The sequence below is a fragment of the Drosophila gunungcola genome, unplaced genomic scaffold, assembly GCF_025200985.1.
Source record: "Drosophila gunungcola strain Sukarami unplaced genomic scaffold, Dgunungcola_SK_2 000010F, whole genome shotgun sequence".
Classification (NCBI taxonomy): domain Eukaryota; kingdom Metazoa; phylum Arthropoda; class Insecta; order Diptera; family Drosophilidae; genus Drosophila; species Drosophila gunungcola.
The window spans coordinates 250,851-262,807 of NW_026453198.1; positions in this window are offsets into that span (position 1 = coordinate 250,851).

Here is an 11,957-nt window from a genome sequence, read left to right on the forward strand (position 1 = left end):
TTCATTTCACATTAACACTAACACAGTTAAGTAAAGTAAAGTTCACAGTTTGTAAGTCCAGTATATATAAAAAACTTAATTTTGAAGTGCTGTCGGATTTGATAAACATTTTTGTATTTTATAAGTACTATATTTTATATCCTTATAATCTATAATTATATTTAATTAAAAAGTGAACAGGTAAGAGATTTTGGCACTGCTCGTGGCAGAATTGCGCGCTAGGTTGTCAGAGCTAGGTCTAAGTACAACCGGATTGCAAAACAAACCACTTGCTCACTATGGTTTGCAATCTGATGAAAACGACGAAGATGCGATTGAAGTGGATGATGATGAGGATGTATCTCTAGTATCAGTGAATTCAGACAATTACCAGTGCAGGTGCAGGTGCAAAAAATGGTGCGCCCAGATAGAATCGAATTGTAAGCGGACAGTACAGTCTATTTGGAAACGCGAACACAGGTATATCGTGGTTTACATTAAAGGATGTAGAGGGGAGTGTGGCACAGTATTCGGGAACTGGTTAACCTGACACTAATCAGTGGATCAAATAACTTGAAGAGGGTGCACTTACGGTTGAATGAAGTCAGTTGCAGGTGTTTATATACGCAAAACTAAGCGGCTAAGCTTTACGTTAGTAGTCAGTGTGATATTGGAGATTGGAGTTTACTGAAAGCTGCTTTGCTAGAAGAATTTGGGCTTAAAGTTACATCGGCAGAGGTTCATCGTAGACTTGGCAAGCGACACCAAAATAAAACCGAAACGTTACAAGAGTACCTGTACGCGTTAATGGAATTGGCGAAGCCAATTGATTTAGACGATGAAAGCTTGATCGTATACTTTGTCGACGGTATTCCAGACTCGAAGGGAAAGAAGGCTTTACTTTATCAAGCCAAGAATCTAAAGGAGCTGAAAGTTCAAATCGAGGCATATCAGAAAATGTTAGGATCTGTGAGGCACGTCAAGTATGACTCTCACTTTTATAAAGGTGAAAAGGAGACAGTGAAAGCAGTTGAGAAAGTTAGGAAATGTTTGAACTGTGGTGATGAGTCTCACATCAAGAAGGATTGTCCAAAGAGAGAGAAAGGTGCAACCAGCCAGGACATAGAGCAGCCCAGTGCAAGGTCGAGCTAGTAGCTAAACAGGAAAAGGCAACTAATCTAGTGCAGGTGGAAAGCAGGGTGAACCCAACAAGGACGTTTACGTCTTGGGGATTGGAGTTGAAGCATGTTTCGTTTGGGAAAGTAATCTTCAAAGGATTGGTAGATACGGGAGCAGACATGCTTTTATTGCAACGCAACGTTTTTATAACGCTCGGAGTAGAAAACCTAACATGAAGTGAAAAATGTTTGACAGGAATTGGGGAAAGCCAAATTGTGACTTTTGGAAGCCTGACAATACCAGTGCAGATTGCATTATATCGGACGAAGGCAAGGCATTTGATGCAATTTTAGGTAGAACTCTTCTAGATAGTGTCGATATGAAAGTGACAAAGGACAGAACAGAGTTGGTTCGAAGATTAGACAGTCGGGTCGGTAAATGACAAAAGTTTGAAGTTCATTAGATAGAGGAAAACGGAAGTTCGTGCTCAGAGCTGCTAAATGAATTTCTGAGTTTGTGTATGATGACCATGGTGCAGGCAGGAAGCAAGCTAGAGGTAGACGTTTTACATTTGCCACATTCGCAGAGAGGTGTTGTGAAACACATGATGGACGAATACAAACCAAATAGGAATGTTTATTGTCCGGACGAGATGAAGATTTTGTTAAGCGATGATTTGCCAGTTTTCAGCATTCTCGACGTATCGCTTTTAGTGAACAAAATGTAGTTGACGAGCAGGTTAAAGAGTGGCTTGAACAAAGGATTATCAAGCCCAGTACTTCAGAGTACGCTTTTCCGATCATACTCGTGGCAAAAAAGAATGGCCAGAAGCGATTGTGTTGCGAAACAATGAGAAAATAGTGAGGGACAATTTTCCTATGATACAGATGGACAAAGTGATTGAGGAGCTACAGGGAACCACCATTTTTACGACACTGGATTTGACCAACGGTTATTTTCGTCTTCCGGTAGAAATAGACTCCCAAAAGTATACCTCATTTGTTACACAAATGCCGTTTGGCATTTCGAACTCGCCGGCAGTTTTTACGCGATTTATAATGGCAGATCTCAGGGAGCTCATTAAAAACGGTGACGCCGTGGTTTACATGGATGACATTATCATCCCTAGCAGAGATGTCGTGGGGGGAATACAACTATCTCAAATTAAATTTTTTAAAATAGTGAGGGACAAGTTTCCTATAATACAGATGGACAACGTGATTGATACGTTTCAGGAAGCAACAATTTCTACGACACTGGATTTGACCAACGTTGACCAAAAGTATACCTCATTTGTTACACAGAACGGACAGTACGAGTTTTTGTATGTGCCGTTTGGCAGTTTTTACGCTTTTTGGCAGTTCACAGGGAACTCAACAAAAACGGTGAAGCAGTGGTTTACATGGATGAAATTATAATCCCAAGCAGAGAGTACAAAAGCTGCAAAGAGTTCTTGAGGTCGCAAAACAGAAAGCAATAGCTAAGCCATTTTCAGATTTGCTGAGAAAGGATGTAAAGTTTGAGTTCAAGGAGTTACAGTTGACTAGCAAACCAGTTTTGAAACTGTACAATCCTAGATTGGCTACGGATATACAAACGGATGCGTCGAAGTTTGGTTTTGGAGCAGTTCTTCTACAAAGGATTCAGAGGATGGACAGTTACACCCTCTCATGTACATGAGTAGAAAAACCAAGCCTTGTGAAGAAAAATATCACTCATACGAGTTGGAGGTCCTAGCAGTCATAGGAGCGTTGACAAAATGGCGAATTTATGTTTTGGGAGCGAAGTTTAAAATCATCACTACGATTACGAGATAGAACATCGATCAGGTGCAAAGATGAGGCATGTAGACGCACTGAGTCGAGTAGCTTGTTTTGTGTTGACTGACAGTGTAATGCACAAGTTGAAGGAAGCAGACGAGTGGACAAATGTAATTATGAATCTAGTTAAAACAAAGAATCATGAGGATTATTACATAGCCAATCAAATATTGTTAAAAACCCAGACAGAGAGTTGATTGTAGTTCCATCTCAAATGGAGACTGAGATTAAACAAATTGCTCATAAGCAAGGTCATTTTTCAGCAAGAAAACACAGGAGCTGGTGGAAAAATCCTATTTTATTCCAAAGTTGAAAATTAAAGTAGCTAAAGTTGTAGGCAGCTGTGTGGAGTGCATCTTGGTTAACGCAAATTCCGGAAAACAGGAATCCTATCGATAAGGGGGATAAACCTTTAGTCACTTAATTATATCTTAATAGTTGTTGATGCATTTTCGAAATACGTTTGGTTGTATCCGACGCGTTTTACTGGAGCCGAGGACAGGCAGGCCATAATATTTGGAATTCTCTTCAAGATCGTGTCAGATCGGGGTGCAGCTTTCACATCGCACTTATTCAAGGAATACTGCGACAAAGAGAAGATCCAGCACTTATTGTTCGCTACAAGTGTACCTCAAGGTAACGGGCAGGTTGAGAGAATGCATAAGATTGTGGTGCCAATGTTGTCAAAGATGAGCCTAGAAAATCCAAATCGCACTAACGGAACTTCCGGGGCCACATAGGGATTGGAGCAGTCATAGATTGTAGAGAGTAGGTTGACTGAAAAAAAGTTAGTAAAAGGTTAGAAATGTTTAAAGATGATTGTTCAGTTCGGTTGTGTAAATATATAGATGAGGGACACGTGTTCGATTTTCTTTTAGAATTTACAAAGAAGTAAAAATGTTTCGGATAATTATGATCATTTATTACATTGAGCGATCAAAACTACTTTTAGGAGCATTGATATACAGCGCAAAGTTTTTTTTACAACCTCGTTTTTTTTTTTATGTGTCATTTACCGATACTTCAGGAACGAAAATATCGATCAACGAATGCAATGTCAAATTAAAGAATGACATGATGATCATTACATGATTTCAATGAGGACCAATCAAAAGCACTCAAATGCTGCTCTAAGCCAATAAAATAGGCATTGCGGAAACATTTCACACGTAAGGCCGACGTAGTGTTAATTTATGCAACAATCTCAACATTCAACAACGAGGTTGGATCGTAGGGGTCTTCAGGAAGAGAAAAAAATGTCTTTTAGGAACATTTCCGAAAGTGTCGTTATTAACAAAGATTAAATCAAGAAGTTGTCCAAATGGTTCTTAACAAAGTCGTATCTGACCCAGAGACATGTCCGTCAGGCCGTCGATAAAACCGTGCTGACTTTCAACAAAAAGGAGATTGGAGTCCATTGAAGAAACCCAATTCACGTAAGGTATGTTGAAATCGTCCATTTTATTAAGGCGGTCCTCATGGGCAATAGAAGAGGATGGCAGACAGGTGTGTATAAATAAAGAGAAGAATCAGACCTAGGCGGAATTTAAGAGCAATTAATATAAATATTAATTTTATTGATATGAACTTTAACTGCAACGAATTCAATGAAATGTGGGTTTTCAAAAGGAAAAAGCTCCGATGAAACTGAGTGAACTAGAATTAAAACGCCATAACAAAGGGAGTTGCGGTAGGTTTTATAGATAACCAACTTATCAACAAATATTTCTTGATCGGAAACAGAAGAGTTAAGCCATGTTTAATTTAAAGCAATGTCGTCGGCGTCGGTTGAAAGACTATTAACATACACATTTCTCAGTATACACAATAGACTTCGCACATTTTGGTATAAAATTTTAATTTTTTGTTTTAATATTTAAAGCAGCTGAATTTTTGCCACGAGGCTGGTTATGGAGACACTCATGCACTGAAGTATTAACTGGCCACAGTGAATCAAGTGCCTTAGATTAATAAGAATCAGTAATGCAAATTTTAGATAAAGAGATATTACGTTTTTGCTTAAAATTGAACTTATATACAGAAAAAACATTGTCGGGGCATGAAGTTTCTCACAGAGATAGATCCTCTCGTTCTCGATAGTGGCTTTGCGATTAATTCTCGTCACGAATATAGATTTTTAAAGTACTCCTCTCAGAGGAATCCCCGGGACCTCCACGGTTCTTGCCAGCACCAGCACCTGTGTCCTTCCTAGCGGCCGTATCAGGGTTTGCATCTCTACCATGTCATTCTTAAGCGGCTCGTTGCATCTGTGTTTTCTTTCCAAAAACCGCAAATGAAGTCTTCCCAGGCTTTCCATTGCGTTTTTCTTCGGCAAGCCGAAGTTCATATACCCTTGCAGCTATTGCAAAAATTAAATATTCTTGAAGACATTAAAATTATGATTAACTTGCGTGTATGTTCAAAAGCATTGAAGATATGATGATTTGCAGCTCAATTTTTTGAGTTCCTATGGTAGCTATATGATATTCTTTTCCGATTTTAATAAAATTAAAAGTGTAATTCTGAACTGGCAAAATTTTAAATAGTCAAAAAGAATTTCTAAAACAAAATAACAAAATAAAAAAGTTAAATTTTTTTAATGTTTATATTGTTCCCATGGGAGCTTTATGTTATAGTCGTCCGATTATGATGAAATTTAGGCCGTAATTCTGAAATATTTAAATATTATTATATGTCGAAGAACTAACAAAAAAATTAAAAAACAGCAAAGTTATAATTTGTATACCCTTGCAGAGGGTATTATAATTTCAGTCAGAAGTTTGCAACGCAGTGAAGGAGACGTTTCCGACCGTTCTTCATTTTTTTCACGCAATGCATGCAAGTCAGCCATCTCCTGATTCAGCTGGTCGACCCGCTCAGAGCGAAGATCAAGTACTTCGTGTTCTAGGCGCACGATTCGTGAGCCCATCTCCTTGACACCTCCGGCGATCGTGTCCATCCGCTTTTCGATACCGGAGAGCATGCGTTTTTCCCCTTCATGGACATGGGTCGCGAATTGGTTGGTTGCCCAGCATTATTACGGGTGCGCTTAGTCGGTTGCGCCGTAGTAACTGGAGGCATTGTTTATTTATTTTATTTTGATTTGTTTTGTAACGTGTTTATATTTTTGCTTTGTAACGTGTTTATATGTTTGTTTTGTAACGTGTTTATATGTTTGTTTTATAACGCGTTTATATTTTTGTTTTGAAGTGTAGATTTAGTTTACAGTTATAGAAGTGTGGATTTTAAGAGTGCACTTGGAAACTAATCTGTGCTAGTGTGTGGGTACCGGTGCACTGCATGGCTGTGAAAAATAACCTTAAACCGTTCTTTTTTTTAATTTATTAAAATTAGGTACTTCGCTGTTTTACAGTTCTTGACCATAAAGGTGTTTTATACGAATAACAAAAAAATGTGGGCGTTAAAGTGGGCGTTAAAGTGGACGTGGCTCCGTTTTGAAATAAAATTGCGCTGGGTAGGAACGACTAGAAATTGCGTGCCAAGACCCAAATGTCTAGATTTTATAATTTCCTAGATCTCGACATTCATACAGACGGACAAGCCAAATTATCAGAGTGGATTTATGATGAGAACCCAACATTTCCAAAGGTTGCGAAGTCAGTGGGTGATGCTTTGATTTTGTTGGTGTTTTTTGAACACGCTCCTGCTAATCAAACCTTTAATGTCATATTTTGTCAATTGCTACCTAAGTCGCATCGTGCTGTAGTGGTTAGGGTACACGTGTATGAGTCAGTACGAGCGCGGGTTCGAATTTTATTAGTTTTGTTTGCAGTTGTGATATTTTATTAGTTTTTTTACATTTTTTTATTGTATTTTAATTTGGTTTTTTTGTTTTTATACCCTTGCAGTATTTGCAACGCAGTGACATTTCCGACACTATAAAGTTTATCTATTCTTGATCAGCATCACTAGGAGCCATGTCCGTCTGTGCGTCCGTTTGCGCAGGTGTCCGTCCGTTTCTACGCAAACTAGTCTCTCAGTTTAAAAGCTATCTGCATGAAATTTTCCCAAAAGCTGTCTTTCTGTTGCAGGTGGTGTATAAGGGACGAGCCGGATCGGACGACTATATCATAAAGCTCCTGTTCAGTCAATTCGGTGGCGATTTATTTTTGTAAAATAGTGTAAAAATTACTACCTAAGATCTCTTGAAGTCGAACTTGCGCTCTTGTATTGGAAAGAACTTTTGCTCACTCGCACTCGCGAGAACCACTATTGTAATGGCTCTAGAAGAGCTTGAATAAAATTGAGTGGAGCACTCTCAATTTAAAAACGAAGGTGTCCACAAGTTTTGTTCTCGTCTGTCCGAATTATTATTGGAAAATAAATTGACGTTTCGGCATTCGTGAGTTGCACGAACATTTTGGCGCCCCCAGTGTGGATATTTTGTGGACATTTGGACATTTTCATCAGACCCATTTTGTTGGAGCCGTTGGACTTTTCGTTGGAGCCAGATCGTTGGAGGCACTTTGGAAAATTTGGTTGGAGCCGATTTTTGGACGCCGGGCAATTTAATTTGGATTAAAAGCCCTCATCGCAAAAATTGATTTGAAAGTGAGAATGTCCTGTTACATAAATAGTTGGCATTAAATAAATAAGGTAAAAAGTTAATAAAATATATATTACCGATAATTCGCAAGTACCAGCAAAAAGTGTTACAAGAAAATAATTTACGTATCTTTGTTATTCGTCTTTCCTTTGTGCAAGTTTCGTTTTGCTGTGGCTGCAAACATAATTGCATATAGTTATTTAAGCTCCTTGACCGCAGCTAAGCCCAGCTTATATGCATAAAAAAAAGTTGAGTGATTTGCATGGTAGCTTTTCACTGATTGTTTGCATTGCGCTCGTCTAATTGGAAGTCACTTTTATGTTTGAACCACATTGAGTGACAGTGGAAAATTGTGGATATGTAATAAAAGCTCTGCGCAATATTTCAAAATTATTTTGGATAACACTGCGCTCATTTAATTGGAGATCACTCAAACGGAGCTAGATTTGTTTCAGTGATTTAATTCGGAGTTGCAATGGTAGAATTAAAACTTTGTGAAATAATTAAAAATTATTTTTTTATAACACTGCGCTTATTTAGTTGGAGGTCACTCATACGGAGTTCGACCGGTTTGAGTGATTTGGTTCAGAGTTGCAGTGGAACACTTCAAGAATAATAGGTTTGCAAAATAATTAATTCAATTTTTTTATAATTTTTTTAAAAATGCCTAAGCCTCGTGGAGCTTCTGACAGCAAGACTTCTATTTTAGAAGAAGCTGGTTCAGAAAATATTATGAGAAAATTGGATTCAGTTAAAAAGAATATAAATCATATAGCTAAAGCGTAAATCAAAAAGATTTCGTTTAACTCTGTACAGTTGGATTGTCGTTTGAGTATTTTAGATACGTATGTCTAGCTTATCTGCGCATCAAGTTGTGCAAACAACATTTAGTTATCGCATTTATAAATATGAAATGGTTGTTGACTTCGTCGCTCTAAAATCTATTTCCTCTTATCACCCAGAAAAAGGAGTTTCAATTGAATCTCTTAAAATTCCTCCAAATCTACCGCTTGCTGATCCAGCATTTCATAAGCCTCAGAACGTAGATCTGCTGCTTGGAAAAGACGCGTTTTTTGATCTTTGTAAACACTGTTTTTAGTTAGGCGGTGTAAATCAAAACAACCCCAAGGGACTGAAGCGTGTTCTATGGTGAGCATAGTTGAGAAGTCTCAAAACTTGAAAAACTAGTTAAACGATTCTGGGAGTTGGAATAAGTTCCAAATGTTTTGGGTGACACACTATATACCCTAGAAGAAATGCTTTGTGAGAAAATCTTTCGAGAAACGATTGTTCGTTTACCCTCAGGTCGATTGCAAGTATTCGTTTAAATCTAGCCCAACGTGTCTCGGATCATCGTTTGAGGTGGCAAGGCGTTATTTAATCGTTAGAGAGACGACTAACTTAAAATCCGAACACACAGTTATTGTTTAATCAATTTATGAAAGAGTATTTCGCTCTCGGACATATGATTGCAATCGAGGGTTCAATTCCGAAAGATTCGCATTGTTTTATACCCTACCACAAAGCACATCTACTAAGTTTAGAGTGGTATTTGATGCATCTTGCAAGACTACTTCGCAAGTATCGCTTAATGGCCTTCTTATGGTATGTGGTGCAAGATGTCTTGGCCCGGACTTCTACGTCGATGATCTCCTCACCGGAGCGGACACAGAACAGGAAATGGCTGTTCTTCTTCACGAGCTAATTGAGATTCTGGAACCGGCGTTCTTTGTTTTGACTAAATGGGCTTCAAATTGCAAAACAGGTACAAGCGCAAATCGAATGCGGAAATTTTACACGGAGATCTTCAAGATCTCAAGACTCTTGGATTGACATAGAATCCACAGACTGTCGTTTTCAAGCACGGCGTTAGGAAATTATCCACAGATCTAAAATATGTCTGCAAGAGGCTTGGCTTTTGAGTCTTAACTGGTATGACCCTGTGAAAAGAATTGGAACCTAGTAAAAAACGAAAATTGTTTATTCTTAGATTTTTTGGAACACGCAAACAAGCATTTTGTCAAATGCATGGGTTTGCTGATGCTTCTTGGTTATGCAGTTGCTTACAGCAAAATTTAGAGTTGCCCCTTTAAAAACAAACACGGTGCCCAGATTAGAGCTATGTGCAGCGCATTTGTTGGCAACGCATTGGGAAGAAGTTCGCAACATCATTACCTTTCCAGTCGTGTCATTCGGTCCGATTCTGAAGTAGTTTTTCATTGGATACAAACTCATCCATCTCAGCTTGCTACACTTGTCTCTAATCAAATTGCTATTGGTGTCATCAGCTGTTTGGCGGAATGTGCCAACCAAGGAAAATCCTGCGGATTTAGTCTCGCGAGGATGCTCTGTTGATAAGCTATTGTAGATACCTCATTTTGGTACAATGGTCCTAGTTTTTTACAGAAGGAAGCCGAGTGTTGGCCAATAAATTCTCATTTTCAGCTATCAGAAACAGACGCAGCACTAGAAAGTAAAAAGGCACGCGTTGCTCTCATCGCGGCCGATGTTGAACTAAACCCGATTTTAAATATTGTAGAGAGGTCATCTTCGTATCTGAAAGTAGTTTGCATTGTGGCTTATATGTATCGATTTATCAACCGAAGGAAAAAGATATCTTGGAATTTAATTTGTCCGTCAGCGGACGAGCTTGGAACAACTTTTCTTAAAGTAGTTGAAGCTTTTTAAAATACAGCATTTGCTGAAGAATTTGTAAAGCTAGAAAAATCCGCTAATATCCGAGCTGGAATTCAAATATGAAATCAGTATCTATCTGTTGAACAGTTTGGAACGTCGTCATACTCTTTGTTGCGAGTAGGTGGTCGTCTTCTACATGCACCCATTGCTCGCAACGCTAAACTCCCCTTGTTAAAGCCTAAAAATTTCAAATTTGTGACCCTATTCTTGAGACACTTACATAGAACCAACTGTCACGCGGGTCCACGGTCGTTGGTTGGGCTTCTCAGACAAGTGGTTTGGCTTATAAACGCACGTCGAGAGTGCAGTACCATTGTACGGCAGTGGGTTTATTGTTTTCACTATTAACCGAAACTTCTATCACAGATAATGGGTAATTTACCAAGAGATCGATTGCATGGAAATAGACCCTTTGAAGTAAGCGGAGTGGATCTCTTTGAGCCTGTTAAAGTCTCACTTGGAATTCGGGGAAAGCAGCCAATCAAGATGTACATGTAGCAGTGTTTGTCTGCTTTGTTTCCAAGGATGTACATTTGGAAATTGTGCAAGATTTGACGTCTAATACATTTATTTTATGCTTATCCAGGTTTGTGGGTCGTCGTGGTCCTGTTGTCAAACTTTATTTTGTGGGAGCTGCTCGAATCCTGAAGAGCTTTTTGAACCTTTCGACACCAACGACCAGAGCATCATGTCGTATGCTGCGGCCCACCGATTCACCATCAAAATCATCCCTCCCAGAGCGCCACATATAGGCGGCCTTTGAGGGCGGCCGTAAAATCGGCCAAGCATCTTCTTCTCAAGGTTATAGGCAGCGCTATTCTGAAGGAGGACGAGCTCCAAAACGTCATAGTGGAGGTAGAAGCCGTCCTAAATTCGAGGCCGCTCATCGTAGACAGTGGCAGTCCCAACGAGGGAGAGGTTGTCACGCCAGCTCATATTCTAGCAAGCCCAACGCTAGCAACGCTCCCGCCCGCATCCCCGCAGCCAAAGGCAGACGGCAACCTCACGTACTTGCAGAAATGGCAGCTAGTCTCAGCAGTCAAACCGCGGTTTTGGAGCGACTGGTCGCGGGACTAACTTTAGAGCCTACAGCAGCGAGGGAAATGGACTAAAGGCGTGGACAATCTTCAGATCGGAACAGTGGTGGCAATCCACGAAGCTATGGATAATAGGCGTAGTCGTAGAGGTTCCAGGACATGATGGGAGAGTTCGCGTGGCTGTAGTCAGAACCAAATCTGATCTATATAAACGCTACATTCACCGCCTTGCACCTATTCCTATTTGTTGAAGCATTTGTCTGTTAATGCTTTCAACGCGGCCGATGTTCAGTCAATTCGGTGGCGATTTATTTTTGTAAAACAATGTAACAATTAGTACCTAAGATCTCTTGAAGTCGAACTTGCGCTCTTGTATAAGAAAGAGCTTTCGCTCACTCGCACTCGCGAGAACCATTATTGTAACTTTAAAACTCATTTAATGACTCTAGAAGAACTTGAATAAAATTGAGTGGAGCACTCTCAACTTGAAACGAAGGTGTCCACAAGTTCTGTTCTCGTCTGTCCGACTTATAATTGAAAAAATAAATTAAATTTATCATATAGCTCCCATGGGAACAATCTGAATATTACAAAAAATGAATGAAACAAAATTTTTTTTAAATTCTTTTGGACAGATAAATAGTTTAAATATTCAGATCGGAAAACACCATCATATAGCTGCCATAGGAGCCATCGAATAATTGGAGTGAAAATCATCATAGCTTCAATGGGGCTTAA